We start from the raw sequence: 15,653 nt of genomic DNA, 5'->3' as shown, positions 1-15,653 counted from the left end.
GACTGCCAAAGGCATTGCTTCTATTCCTGTCAAATTAAGAATTAGGGAAACATCCTCCAACAAACATGTTTTATCTAATTCAACTTCACCACTGAAAAGCAATGAAGAAATTGTGTTGAAAACAAGCAGAATGTCAAGCAGCCCTACAGGTACAAACTGAAACGAAAAAATAATGAGAACTTCCTGCTGGTAAGTTAATATCTTCAATTTAATTTCTGGTATTTCTACCAGAGCTTGAACGTCTTAGTCTTTTCAATTTTCTCTGCAAATATGTCCATATTTCACTTAATATTTCTCAGGCACCTGCCACTTGGTCTTAAAATACATCCTGCTTAATCAATAATTCAAATGCAATCTAGTTTGCAATTGTATTTGTTGTGCATATTTTGTTGTATGAACTACTGACAAGACCAAAGTTTTGACCCCATTGACATCACTTGCAAAACATTAATTTGTTTTCTTGAGTGTGACATTTCATTGTTGAAGTGCAAGCCCTTTATTTTACGTGTTCAGAATCAATAATGTCTCTAATGCATGCTCCATTCAGCAGCTCTGTTTACTTCTGGAATAGGACACTGGTACATATAAGATAAGAAAGAAGAGTAACAGCTGACACATCATTTCCAAAATAAAGGACAATTCAATGTGTGTAAGATTAGCAGAATTTGGGTCATAATTAAATCCCATTTTGTTAGATGCACAACATGGTCACATGAAAAAGATTCATCTTCCCTTTTGACGCATCTCAGTTGTGTGACAGTTATTACTTCTTGTAATTCAATCTCTTGGAACACTTCCTCACACATTTCTATATCCAGTGGATTTCTCTGTGTTCTGAAGATAAACAGATTTAGGAAAAGAATGAAACAATCAAGCTTGTGATAAGGGGAAAAGGGATTGGCCCATTTGCACACTCTGTCAGAAAGTGGGATTCAAACTATATTGTTAGAAGGATAGTGATCTGAACAAAGAGTTCCTTCTGAATCATATTGGAAATTCCAACCTGAGATTTAAAAGACTGAAAATAATGGGGAGAGATGAAATCAGTTGTGTCTTCCTTTATCTTTTTCCACACTGTCAAAATACTGCTTTTGCCAGAAATTTTGTTTTCAAGAAAAAAATTGTTGCTTTGGTGCAGCTCCATAGGAATGTCTGGGCCTCAATTTTATCTGCAAAATTCTTCAGTGCTAAGTGCCAAAATGCAAACAAGCACCTGCATAAACCTTAAGGCTGCAGATGATTCCAATGGGGCCATCAGAGCTGTTTTCATAGATGGTTCCTTAAATGACTTGACATATTAGGGCTCATATGCCCATCTGCACACAGTGGTTAGTTAGATTTCCGGCATATTAAGTGGTGCGCCAATTTTTTTTTTCAATTTTGTTTTTCCTTTTTCATGATCAAAGTGAAAATGTGTATGTATCATAGGATTTTGCATGTGACTGCTGGGAGTGAGGAAAATTTACAGAAACAACTTTTAAAATTTCAAACTTGCAAAGTTTTCCTGTGCAACATGAATGTGGTGAGATTAGATCAAACTGTCCTCTCTTGGGTAGCTTTTATGAGACATCCTTTTACTTGTGCCCTAGTTTGCCCAAGCCATCTGTTTTTTTTGTAAAAACAGTTTTGTGAAAACCTACTCTAGTATCATAATGAAAGGAAATTATATTAGGTATCCATGGAGAATCCATCATAAAGCACTTTAAATTGCCCTTGATTGTTCAAATGCAGATCAAACAGAGAGGCAGATGTTGTCTGTAGGATTTTTCCACAGATAGTGTAAACCCAGAAGATTTAATTATTGGCTGTAGACCTGGCTTACATGCCCAGCTCCCCATTTCTTATAAAGTAACTGGTGCCCTAGAACCCTGCCCTCAGAAAAACATCAAACAAGTAAAATGCAAACATGAAAAATGAAGGAAAAATATTATATAAAGTATTTACATCAACACATCCATAGTACCACAATTTTGGCCATAGCTGACCTCTGTGTGAATGAGGATGGACCAAAGTTCTGTAAATAACAGTTGGGATTGTGCTGTTATTTCCAATTTTTCATTCTTGTATTTTCCCATATGGAATTCTTCTCACCTCACTTCTGTAAAGCCTTACTATTTTTTCATAAGCTGTCCTGATTTTACCACACCCTGTCTTGACAAGAACACATGTGCTTGCCAGACTCATATCTGAAGCTTATACAAAATATTAATGCAGCCGGGCCTTTATCCCTTAACCCTCCTTCTTTTCTTCTTAAACAAAAAGGCCTGATGTAATAAAATTCTGCCAACATTAGGAAAATTAGAAGAATGGAGACTTTCTCAGGCTGTTTTAGAATTAACCCTCAAAAGAAGAGAGAACCAAGAACTGATGTCCAAGAGAAAAACCCAGTCCAGTACAAAAACATTATCCCAAAATCTACTTGCAGTCCTGACAGCAAAATGGCTTGGGGTGATTAGCAGCCAAATTACCTTTGCAGCCCCCTCCTTCATGTGAGTGTGTACTCTGTGTTGCCTTGCAGTCTTTCAGTAGCACCAACAAACCTTCTGGGCACTGGTTTCTGAATCCACCAGTGTGCAGAAGGAGGAGCTGCCCATCACGTCTGCCTCCTACAGTGCCCAGGGAAGGGACTTGGAAGGCAGAAGCCCAAAGGACTCATTCGGCCCTTGTGTGACATGGCTGGTGTCCTCATGGCAGGATGGGATGGTTGCCCACCTTAGTGAAAAGTTTCCTTCTGTTTCAGCTTACAGTCCCAAACAAATTGCTAGCAAACAAATTGAAACTGCCATTTCATTCATCTGAGTGGTTTTGTGGGGGGGCAGAGGAAGGTTAGAGATTTGGAGGTTCACATTGAATTTTGTAAATCAAGGATTAACCGTGTCAAGATTTACAACCTTCCTTAAAATATTCCCATGTATAATACACAGAAAAAGTGAGGGAACAGACACACCTATTTATGTTCATAATTGTTAAGCCTGATGCTTTGACACCAAGAAATACTCTGGATTAGTAACAGGAGGAGGGGTACAAAGAGGTGAAACTTTACACTTTGTCCTGCGTCACATTACAGCTGAGGATCTCCTGAGTCACCAAGTGCTGTCTCTGGCTAGCAGAGAAAATTCCTTATTATCTTGTTAGTTATCTTATCCCAGCTCTGCTTTGCCATCCATCTGTCATAGCAGGCTGATCTGAAAAACAGTCTGAGGGTTGGCTTCTGACTTCCACCCGACATGTATCACTAGCCAGATAACAAGAGCACCTAAACTTCTGGCACTGCCTATGGGAATATCCAGGGGCAGCATTGTCACTCAGAGGTGACAGTGCTGAGTTTCTTCCAGCACAGCTTCTTGTTTCAGCCACAAAAACTTGCATCTTGTTTGTTGCATACCTTTCAAACCATCCTTCCCCAACCAGCAGACTGCCTTCCAAATCTGTCCTGCCTCAACTGCTGCCTAATTTCCTGTGACTGCCACAAAGGGTAATTACCGTCATCCCCAGCAGTGTCTTGGGCACCCTTTAAGCCCTTTCTCTTGCCCAGCTTAGAGCACAATTATTCTCAGCTGGCCATGCAGCAGCCAGATTTGGAGCACTCCTCACCCTGGCTGTGGGAGCAGGCTGGAGGGGAGCCTTGCTCATCTCTGTGGCAGTGCATGCTTAAAGAGCATCAAGGCCAGTATGAGGGAGCACTGGGGAAAAAAAAAAAAAAAAGGAGAAGGTTAAAACAAACTTCTTTGGTTCTCCAACTACATAGTAAAGACAAGAAGACAAGTAAGGACGCATGAACTGTTTGCTAAAGCTCTTTTTGCAGTGGTGGACTTGAAATGACATGTTCTGCCTCCACCTCCCAAGCTCCTGAGGGCACTTGGGAACCGTGGTGCTTGCAGGAATGAGATCTTTAAAGGTTCAAAAAAAGTGGAAAGAATTCTTTTTAACATACATTTCCACCTCCTCCTGATGAAGCAACTCAAAGCTTGCTCTGGAATCAGCAACAAGAGTGTAACTAACACAAAGAATCAAACCAGAATAATTCTGAGGAGGAAAGGTGGCTTCAGGCATGGTGGTGGACTATCACCTCCTATATATAATAGTAGTTTACACAGAATATTACACAGATCATAGACAGTGTCTGTTTTGGAAAAGGATGGTTTGTTCTAATGTAGTAAACATTGCTACAGCTGGTGTACCAGCTTGGATTAATATTGGAAATTTGGCTTGATATTCATCAACCTTGTGTCATCAAAACAGCTTCAGTCTGTTTGTTTGCAGCTTGCCACATAAAAAAACCTCAGAAATCTGATATTAATTTTGCTTAAATGATTGATTCTTTAGGAAATTTGTTTTTGTTTAGTTTATTTTCATGAATATCATCCCCAAACAAAATACCTATTTCAGCTTCCTTTTCCTGGTAATATTTTTTCCAAATTTTAGAATAATAAAATTTTGAAATGAAAAATTTGAACCTTCTTCCAAAGTATTTAGGCATTACATTTTAGATACTTAATTTTTATTTTCTAGTGCATGAAAATAGTAATAAATGACAAATTTGAGAGTTTAAAGAGATCTAAAGAAGATTTGAGAAGCTGAGATGATGATTTGCTTTGTAATGAGTAGTCTATTTGCCCCAGAACTGGCCTGGTTCTATTGCAAATACAGTAGCTGCTTTGCTATTAAAAACAGTAGTACAGCTAATGTAAAGCTAATGTAATCCTAAGAGATTCTTTCAAGTCACCACCCAAACAGAGAGGCTGGCTTTGAAGGTTATCAGATGAGAGATCACAGAGGACTAAGCCAAGTTACAGATGACTGGGCTTGTATAAGGGCTCCTCCATATTTACTCTCCTGGTTTTGAGAGTCCCTGCCAAGTCAAACACAAACAGAAAGACTTTTTGACAGCCTGTGAAAAACATTTTGAAGGCAGAGAAATGCCAAATGACACAGTGCCTCCGCCTTATGCTCCTGCCACTAAAAATGTGACCTGTGCCTTGCTACAGCTCTAAAGGTGCTTTAGTTTTCTAATGTAAGGGTGCTTCATTTTATCTGTAGGCTGGCCAAGCAAGAAAAAAAATGAATGAACTAACATGAAGGGGATGTTCAAAAAGGGAGTGCTTGTGTTGTCGGTCTCACAGAGCTTTATCATCGTGCTTCCTTCTTCCCCCATGGCTATGGTAAGTAGGACTATTATCCACTTCTTGCAAACAAAAAATATATGAATTAATATCCTTTAAAGGGCAATTCCCATGATGCTTTGGGACTGACAAAATACTATACCGATGCAAATAATAGGCATCTAGAACATCTACTCACATGAAATTAAGCTCAGCATGAAGCAGTTGGTCTGGGCAACAGAAAGCCTCTCTAGGAGCTTTAGGGCAACCAGTGTATTTCTACTGTCACAAGAGAGTAAGAAATACACTGTGCTGTCCTAAGGAGCTGAATCAACAGAAAATCCTGGGCTGAGACGCTGGTGATGAAACATTCAGTATCAGTTCTTGGGTAGAAAATGCCCCTCAGGCTAGGGCTGGGCTGCTCCAAACCTCCTTGGCAAGGAGACAGGAGGCACAGTCATCCAGCACTTGGTGCTGGGGAGCAGCTCCTCTGCAATCGCTTGAGGGCAGTGAGACAGCTGGCAGAGAAGCCATCACGGCACCGAAATTAAATTTACAGGCTGCTTTCCCATGGCTGTGCTGGGACATAGCAGGGTGCTTTATAATTATGTTTTAGGAGCCTCCACCCTCTTGCCCTAATTTCCAATTAAAGTTGTACCCTTCCCAGGAGAGATTGCAAACATCCTATGAATAGGGGGAGGAGGCCAGGAAGGACCATTCTGTGTAGAGCAGTAGTAGACAGCGAGCTGAAGAAATTACTTTTATGCCACAACCAGCAGCTACTCAGACTTGTCACCTAATTAATTTTCTTTTCTAGACTTACTGATAGTGTATTTACAGCCAAAAGGAAAAAATGGACAATGAGTGGAATGGAAACGTGGTGGGAACAAAAGGAGAGGGGAAATAGACAAGGCAGCAAAGCAGTGGAAAAACAGCAGTGCTTCAGTGTCTATGCTCAGCCAGCTGTGACTGTCTAGAGTGCAGTGCTAGGCTGGATGTATCAGCAAGAGATACTCTTTTACTAGTTTGTTTTCCTAGCCATACCTAGATGTTAGTGTCTTCTCCATAGGACTCCTCCCTTTACCCCTACCTCATCCTAGGTGACCCAGATGCTGCACCTAGAAACCAATGTTGTTCAGTATTCTTGATCTTTTGAAAGGTAGAACATCAAAACTGTACAGCTAATAGTATTTTAATATACTTTTTCTCTTAAGTTTTGTGAACAGTCTCCTATTTTTATAAATCACTGCAGGTTTATATATATTTTTTTCAAGTGTTGGCATCTTCTGATTCAGATTCAGAATGCATAAGACCAACATTTTCATCTCCAAAAGTTTGTCAATTAAAATTTCCTGGTGGCTTTAAATGACCAGTAAACTGTTCTGAATGCCAAATGGCACGGAGGAAACTTGTGGTTAGACATGTGATGGAGGCTGGCAGCACCTGCTTTAATGAGGAAGAAAGGTGCATGTGGCTGTTAAGAACCCTCTGTTTTATCCCATCTGAATAGGTCTTCCTCCCATCATGGGTTATGTTACCTGGTCAGTAGGTTGCAGCTGTAAAGGAAACATCTCTTACCCAACATATAAATCTTCCTCTGACATTCTCTTCTCTTGCTCCTCCTCATTTGCATCCTCATTTGCTCACAACTCTGCAGCATCCATTCTTTTCATGTGGGTTTAAATTGAGGAAAGACCATAATCTCATGAGTGCCATTTAAAGCAACAACTTTGCCCATTGTAGTAATAATAATAATTTAATATCTCCTATAGGATGTTAAAAGGATGTTTCTCTCTTCTTCTGTGTAATAAAGAGCTTCCTTTTAACTTTAATAGTCCTTGTTCCATCAACTGTGACTAGCAGAATGTGTTATTATCAACAAATATAATTTATATAATTAGAGATTTATGGGCTTGTGTTGAACCCTTTACCAGCCTGCTTCTGTTTCTAGACATTGCAGTTTTCTTGTTTGTTTTTGCAGCTGATAAGAGCCTGCATGGCCACTGAAATTGAAAATAAAAATCACACAGAAACCTTTCCCACTGGAAAAATAAGATCTGGATAAAATAAGACTGTAACACTCCATTTGCAGACTTAGGCACTTAATTGTAATATTCCTTTTATTCTTGTAGAACAACAAAAGCAATGCTTAATGAGATGAAATATTTAATCTTATCCAAACAAAAGAATTTATGAAAATCACTTCAGTAAATCCCTAGCTTATGTTTCTAAATAACTTTTCCTACAGATTTTTTAGATTTATATTTCTACAACAGATGAAATATAAAAACATTAAAACCGAAAGAGTACAAAAGAAATTTCTTCATTGACCACTGTCAATAAATGGAGTTTTTAGGGACCAGTTTTATGGAAGTTTTGATTCTGGTAAATTACCATGACTTAGTTTTCATGAAGGAACTTCTATACAGGAAAAAGAAAAGTGAGTAAATGTGGAAAAGATAAATGTTCTTGCAGTTACACATAATGAAATTAAAAGGTGGAAGAAATGTCCATCCTGGAGGGACAGTGACAGTCCTGTCCATTTGAAGAGTGAAGACCAAACCTCGAGCTCTGTCAGTGGGGCTGCAGCCTCCTTGTGTAGGTCAGACCCTGCCTTAAAGCGAAGCCTTGCTCAGCACCATCTGTGCTGCTTGCACCTGGCACATCTCACTCCTTGGGTCTGCATGAGGAAAAGTCTTGGGACAAGGCTGTGGGGGGCACACAGCTGGAGCCAGGGACAAAGCTGAATCCAGATCTCCCTCTTTCTTTGGAGTGGGAAGGGTTGCAACATGAGCAGTTTATGACCGATGTGGCTGCTGTTGCTGAAGATAATATGTTGTGAAGTACTGGCTTCTTCTTCAGTCCAGGGTGACATCCATGACATTTCCTTTGCTCCCTGTGTAGTACAAGATGGATTACAAGCAAAGGGAAGACTACTAATTGTACAATTAGCAAATTATATGTGTTGAAATGTTACTAATTTAGTAACAGCTTTTTTAGCAGCACAAACAAGGAGCCATTTCTCACATAAAAGACAAAGTTTTTGCTCATAGCTCTTCAGGAGTTATTAATGTTAAAGCTTTTTAAAGCTACCCAGGACTAAAAAGTGGACTGAGAAATTATCAGCTGCTCTGATTGGAAATCTCTCAGCCACTAATCAAGAAGGTTGTGGGAGGCAAAGGACAAATGCACATGCTCTAGACAAGAGTCATTCCAGTTTCAATTAGTTAATATTAACCTACTTTTTATCTGCTCTTGTCTCATTACACTTGAAGTCCTCTGAGAGTAGAAACTCAGGACAACTTGTCCTTCCAAAAAATTACTTTTCCTAGGTATCCTAGTGAAGAAAACTCTGAAACAACACAGAAATGATGAAAAGAATCAGGAGTTACTTCTGTTTTTTACTTTTATTTTCCTTCAGAAAACGCAGAGTGATTGTAGCTGGTCAGGTCAGTAAGTGAACTAGAGAAGAAGTGAGTGATGCTCATGAGGTGGCCATCCTGAGAGTCTTTTTAAAGAAAAATGTGACAGTGAGGGATCAGCTCAAGAAGAGTTTGAAATGTCAGGTAATCCTGACGTGAAATGGAAAAATTCCAAGTATGGCAAGAGCTTTCTCTTAACGCTATAAATTTTATTTTTCAATTGCATCTTGCTACTGCTGCAGTTTGTGATTCATGTGGGTGTACTAGGGGAAGATTTTAGTGAGCTGAGTGTGCAACCTGGGCTTTCAGTGTGATAGTTTGCTTCAGGAAAGTCATCATCTTTCAGCAATTTGTTGTGGTGAGGGTATAGGAGGAAAGAGAACCTAAGGGGGCTAGCCATCTTTGCAGAGTTGTTAAAGGATGAATAAAGGTACACTGAAACTGTGGATGTTTTTGAATTTAACTGATTTCTAAAGCTGGCAAACAATCTGAGCCTGTTGCTCCTCAGGATGCCAACGCAGCCACTCCTCAAACCCAACACCCAAGGCAACCCACCAACACCCTGATCTAAAAAGAAAGGAAGAAGCTGCTTTCCTTCCTCTTAGTCCTCTCTGTTCTCGCATCCCAATTTGCTTACGTCAGACACTAATTGAAGCAGGTGAAGCAATACTGCCTTTTATATCCTTTCTCATGTTTTAGAGTGAGCAGTTGTGACAGCTGAAAATAACTTCATTAGAAGCATATTCAAAATAGCAAGAATATTTTCAATATTTCCACTTTTCTGGTTGATTCTGAGCAGTCTGAAAACTGTTTGGGAAGTACTGGCTTTGGGAGTTGTATATGTTCTAACAGAAGCCAGCATCACTTCTTTTTGCAGACCTGGTTAAAAGTTCAAGCTCTTTATTGCCAGAGAGGTGGAAGCCCACCCCTCTGTGATCAGCAGCAGTGGTGCAGTGCCCCAAGGATGCTGGAAAGAGAATCCTTGTGGCAATGGCAGTGCTAGTGTTGTCATTCCCCTCCCAGTTTATGGCACAGCAGTGATTAGCCTCAGCTGTCTTGGAAGTTTTGGTGTGACAGATGTTGGTTTGTTCTGGTAACTGAGCAACACGTTGCTGCTGCAGGGGGGGGATGATGAATCATGAGGGTGTTGTTCAGGCTTAGCAGGGTTTGGCTTGGGGAAAGCACTAAACAAGGAAGCCTAACAAATCTTGTACAAATCCAAGAAAACACTAGTGTTGTCGTTGTCCAGGTCAGAGACCAGCCTGTGCAATAAACTAAAGTCTATTCACAGGAAAAATCCTCTGGCTGTGCCAGGTAGCCAGGTAGTGACCAGAAAACAAACTAAATTTTGTGTGTGTGTGCAGATGAACATAGAGAGACCAACAGAATCCAGCCCACTGCTTTTGGCAGAATGGTGTCTTTAACAGATACTAGGGCTTCTGCAAGAATTAGAGGCTTTGAATTTTAGCACCAGTTTGAGAAACTTAAGCAGATTTAAAAAATGGATTCTTTTAATAATTTTTTCTTTTAACTTTAATGAGAATTTAATATTTCATAGTAAGTGCTATGCAAATACCCCTATTCCCTGCTAATAAAACAGGAAATAATGAATGGTGGGGCTGTCTCAGTTATACAGCTTGGTAAGTCTGGCAGGTGAAGAAGCAAACCAACCCATGAAATGCAATTTTTGAGTGATTGTGTGTGTAAATCCATAATTTCACTAATGGGAAGCTGTGCAAATAGCGATACACTTGGTTTTGGTTTCGGCTATATGTGAGCTGTGGCAAACCTCTTCACCGTGGAGCCTCCATGCAAGAATGTGTAAGTAGCTGACTGAAAACTTGTTCTTTACACCATGTATTGTATCATGGGGCTGTATCTCAAACCACTAATTTTATTGTTCCTTTTTAAACATAAATCAATCTTGACTGTGTTTGAGCCCAGACATTTAGCAATCCCTGTTTTAAACTGAGCTTGCTTGAACCATAAGGATTTCTGTTCATATCAGAAGCTCTCTGATTCACAAATGTTCTCATTTGTCAATATTAGAAAAACACTTTTCATCATAAAAATGAGATGAGACTAGAGCTCTTCTTTTCACAGAATCTGGCAGTGGCTGTGACAGTCTTTCAAACCTGCAGAGATGGATCTTCCAATTAAATTTCTTCTTACTCCCTTCTCTAGTTGTCATTGCCTCCTGCCACAGGTTATTCCTCACTGATTTGCCTGCAGAGTGACTTGTCTTAGTGTTCTCTACCTAGTTTCAAATACCATCAGTTTAAATATTTCAAACTTTTTCCACCAAGTCTTTAATTTCCTCTGATTTAATTTCCTCTGAATTAACTTTGTTGATCTACAGTGACAGGAACTAGAAATTTGCAATTGTGATGTTAACAGAAGAGCTGTGAAAGAAAAACGTAGCTGAGAATCTCTTTCTACTTTCACTGGACCCAGAAGAGAGCCCCTGCTTTTGCATTATGAAGTGCTTCTCTGAAAGCTTCTCTAGCTGGGCCCTACCATGTTTTCATCAAGGTCTTTGACAAGCCCTTCTTTGGGAATATATGAATGTGATTCTCTTTTTCAAACTACACTTAATTCTTTATTTGTTTCCTTCAACATCCCACAGACCTCCTTTAGAAACACTTCTATAAGGTGACAATTTAAAGCAATTCTCTGTAGCCCACACATGCAGCTCACTCTCCATTAATGCTTTCTCTGGTTTCAAAGCCATTGCACCCTGAGGGAAAAAAAAGATACCAGAGCACATAAATGGTCAAGATATTTTCAAGTGGACATGTAAGTTATCTACTGGAGCTCAGGGTCTTCTGGCTTTATCAGTATTTATAACAGATAACCAAACTAACAAAGCAAAGCCAAGATCTTCTGTCTATATTAATATTCTAAGTCATATGTTGAGTACAACAGATCTGTATTTGGTTTGGACACTCTATCATTCTAAGAAAAATTCTCCTTTGATGCAGAGAGCCAAAATTGTTTTCCATGAGTCCCAAAAACACAAATGCAGTTGATTGTTTGGCACTATCAGGAGGAAGGACTTGACTGAGCCAAAGCAACCTTTCTACCTTCCTCCTTTCTTAAATCAGGAGTTGGAGCACACTACCAAAGCAGTGATGGGGAAGATCACATCATTGCTTCTTATGCTGTACCTGCTGGTAAACCAAAGGCAGGATTGTGTCTTCCACCACCATCAGCTGGGTGCATTTCATGAGAAATAAGTGTGAGGAAACATGAAAATAAGGAAAGTTAGGAAGAGACCTTTGACATAGATCTGAAATAAAATTTTAGGCACAATGCAGCCTCCTTTGACAGTCAATAATTTTCTAGTCTCAGAGTCTGAGGAAAACCATATCCCCTGAGGGGGTGAGCCCTGATTGAGCAACTTTGGCATAGATACCTGAGAGAGGTAAACCAATCTATATGTCTGTCTCATTTTCTCTTAATTCATGTATCAATGTTAGTGATCTCAGATTTCAAGGCTGTAAGGGACTTACCACTACAGTCTTGCTTCTTGCATGACACAACAAATAAAGTTATTTTTTTTAATTAATAAATCATCAATAGTGCCAAACTCAGCCTTTATAGTGAGATCACTTTTTCAACTTTTTAAATGCTTACTCTTTTGACGAATTAATAGGACAAAATAAACCAAAACAAAACTAAGCAAACCCTCTCTGCTTGTTCTAATCCCTAGATCATCTTAAGGTGGGAAGAAAATGCTGCTCAGACTTGATAGCTTTTTTCCCATACTGCTGAGTTGGGATCAGCTTGAGACTGAGTTCTCATAGAGATCTGAGCCTTACGATCCAATGCTTTGCTGAGACCTATTGACCCAGAGAAGCCTGCAAAGGCCCAGGATTTCCTGTCCTGGAATAAGCTGGGAGTGACACAGCTGGGAGGATCAGGAATTGCCAGGAAGGAGGGATGAGTCTCCATTTATTCTGTAGGGAAGAAGCCCAGTTGTTAGCCTCCAGCAGACCCTGGGCACAGAAGGCACGTAAAACAAATGAAGGACTGAAAAGATTTGGTTTCAGTGCCTTCACTGGGAACATTTTAACAAGTCACTTGTCCTCTGTTATCTAAAGTCAGAAGCTGTAAGACTGGAATAATTTTTTTCTTGAAGAGATGAAAAGGCTGAGCTCAATGGGGTGTAAAGCAAAGATCTGAAATCTTCTTGCTTGAATTTTTAGGCTTCTATCCCTGAGAGCTGGTGATGTTGCTGGATTCCAGCACAGCCATCTCTACACTGCTCCCCAGCAGCTGAGGAAGCCTACTTCAACCAGGCTGCCAGGAAGCACAGCAGTGCTAACTCCTGTGGGTTAGCATGTAAATGATTCTGCATTTGTGGTCTCTGTAGCTTCTTGCAGGCCTCTTCCCAGTGGAATTGAATTGCAAAATCCCCTCTGACTACATTTTATGGACGGCAGCTCAGTGGTTCATTAAATATCCTTCTCCAGAGATGATGTGATCCTGCTTTCTGCAGCCAGAGCTCCATAACATAACTGAAATTAATCCTGCAGCCACGGACACAGCACAGGAGCTCTTTACTTTGGTTCTTTGCTTTACACCCCACTGAGCTAAACCAACCTTACGGATGGAATTTCCCATTCATTCCACAAAAAATATCCCACAAAACCTACTCAGACCCCCTGCCATAGACATTACAGTTAGCAGGGGACAGTGCACATAAGAGAAAGAATGAACTGCTGCATTGAGAAAGGCTACCAACACTTACTGCCACTGCTACCACCTGACAGCAGAACAAGCAACCTTCAGGTGCAAACTTATTATTAGAAAACCCTGCCAACCTTCTGCAACTATAACAGACTACCAACAGACCTATTCCACTCTGTTGATTTTTCTTTTACGACAAAAAATAGTCAAAAGACAGGGTTTAAAAGCACTTTTCACTAGGAAGACTCACAAGTTCAGTTCCAGCTTACCATGCTGTGGAGTTCTTTGAAATTTATCCTAAACAAATCCAGATAAACAATAATTAGCTGTGCATGGGTGTGGGTCTTAATCAGAGGGAACAAGGGATTAATATTAATCCTCTTCTACCAGGCAATTTTATCTTTCTGGTTGAAAAGTTCTAGGACTGTCAATGGCTCTCCTAAAAATATCTCACAAGAATCTCAAGGATCTTACTCTTTTGAAATTGCTCTGGTAGAGACAGCCTGCTTTCTAGTTTGAGTACAAGAGCCAGAATAGTAGCTTCTAAAGTTAACTTTGCAGTATCAATGATCTGCTTTGGGCATTTTGCTAATTTTTGGTGGGGGTTTTTTGGTTTTGTTTTGGTTTGGTTGGTTTTTTTTTGTTTGTTTTTTTTTTTTTTTTACATCTTTATTTGCTTCTTCAAACCATGAGAGCAGCTTGAGCCTTTCTCTATCTATGGCAAACAGGGAGGACACATCGCCCTTGTAACAGCATTTTGTGAATAAGATGTTAGTTATTGTGTAGGAAAAATAATAATTTGTTATGTAAAGCTGTAACGACTTTAAAATTGATTGGTGAGTCATTCTCTGTAAAACTCTGTCGAGGATCACAACTTAGTTTTTGATGAAGTGGCTGGTTGATTTCTGAATTTATAGTTTTCTCAGTTTTTCTGGAAAGCAACCTTAGCTTTCTCTGTTATTAGTGGCTAGACTGGCCCATTTTGATTTCATTTCTAGAGACGTAGTTTTTGTAGTAAGGAGGCTGTAATCCCTATCAGGGATTGTCTGGCAAAATATAAGCATCTGCTCTCAGCTTGTTTCCTCAGTGGACAGGGCCAATTAGACCTTGTGACTATAAAGGTGTGTTGGTTTTTGGAAAGAAGGGCTGTAAACATTAGTGCAGATGGTCTGATGCTCTTAGGGAGCCTTTTAAGACTCTCAGCCCCAGCATTTAAAAATTTAGTTGGAAATCTGGAAAAATTCCTAGAAAGGTCCAGTAGCCAGTCGTTATTGAATTGTCTTATGTCCCTTTAGGCATTAAACTGAAGCAGTGGTAGATCAAGAATTTGAAATAAGGGCACAGCATTTCACATGAATAAGGCTGAAATTCAGTCTCATAGACATTTGTATGTCTCTTGTTCGTTTGTTTATTTTGGAGCTGATCATAATTTATGAGTTGACATAACAGAAGGAAAGATTTATTTGAAAATAAGAGAGAAAACATGTATTTTTAAACAGAGATTTGCAAATGTTTCCCATTCTTATTAATTTTTAAAACAATTGGGCTCCCAGTTCCCTTCAGATTCTTTGAGAAGCCTGCCTCCACTGCTACAATTTTAAACCATTCCTATATAATATTTGGGCCATCTGCATTTTAACTGTCTTGTCTAAATATTCCATTCACCTGCTCTTACAGAAAGTTTTAGCCTTTTTCAATGGATATGTGCCTGAAACAGCTTACACTGAGTTTTAATAAGAAACATAGAAGACTCAACGGTATGATGAGTTTGAAGTTTAGGAGTCAATTTGGTAAACAGTTCAGATTTCATTGTTCTATAAGATGGAATTACTTCCTTGTGTGTAAATAAAATCACTTCTTCCCCCATATAGGAAAGGATGATGGAAATGTTGCAGTGACAGACAGGGTGGCTGCTCCGCTTCCTTTGGTAGCAAATGGCTTTTGTTGTCAGTGCCCAGGTTGCAGGTCCAGTGACCTGAGTGTTTTTTTGAACATGAACATGGTGATCAAGAAGGTTTAAAGTTCCCAGAGGCCTAAAATCTGCAAACAGAGCTGTTGTGAGTAATATGTCTAAATTTGTTGTCCACTCAAGCACACAGCAAAACCTCAGCCGATTCTAGCCAGAAGCAGTCCAACACACAGAGCTGTGAAATTATCAATCAGCTGTTTAGATGGAAAACATACAGAAATCTCCTTATCCATATATTCTCTGACACATTTTCCAGTGTAGGATCCTGCTCAAGAGTGCTAGACCCTCAGGCTGAAACCAAGGCTCAATTTCTCAATTCTGGTTTCTGGTGGTTGGCAGTGAATCATGTAATGGACTGGCCAAGTCCTGTCATCATGTGCCACTTGGTGGGCCCATGTCCACATTGTTTACAAGATTCACAAGATTCACACATTTGCAACAGGTGAGAGCATTGTTTCCCTCTTTCAT

Source organism: Haemorhous mexicanus, chromosome 3 (assembly GCF_027477595.1).
Source record: "Haemorhous mexicanus isolate bHaeMex1 chromosome 3, bHaeMex1.pri, whole genome shotgun sequence".
NCBI classification, from domain to species: domain Eukaryota; kingdom Metazoa; phylum Chordata; class Aves; order Passeriformes; family Fringillidae; genus Haemorhous; species Haemorhous mexicanus.
The sequence above is the reverse complement of the archived record's forward strand: the minus strand, read 5'-3'. Positions refer to the sequence as shown.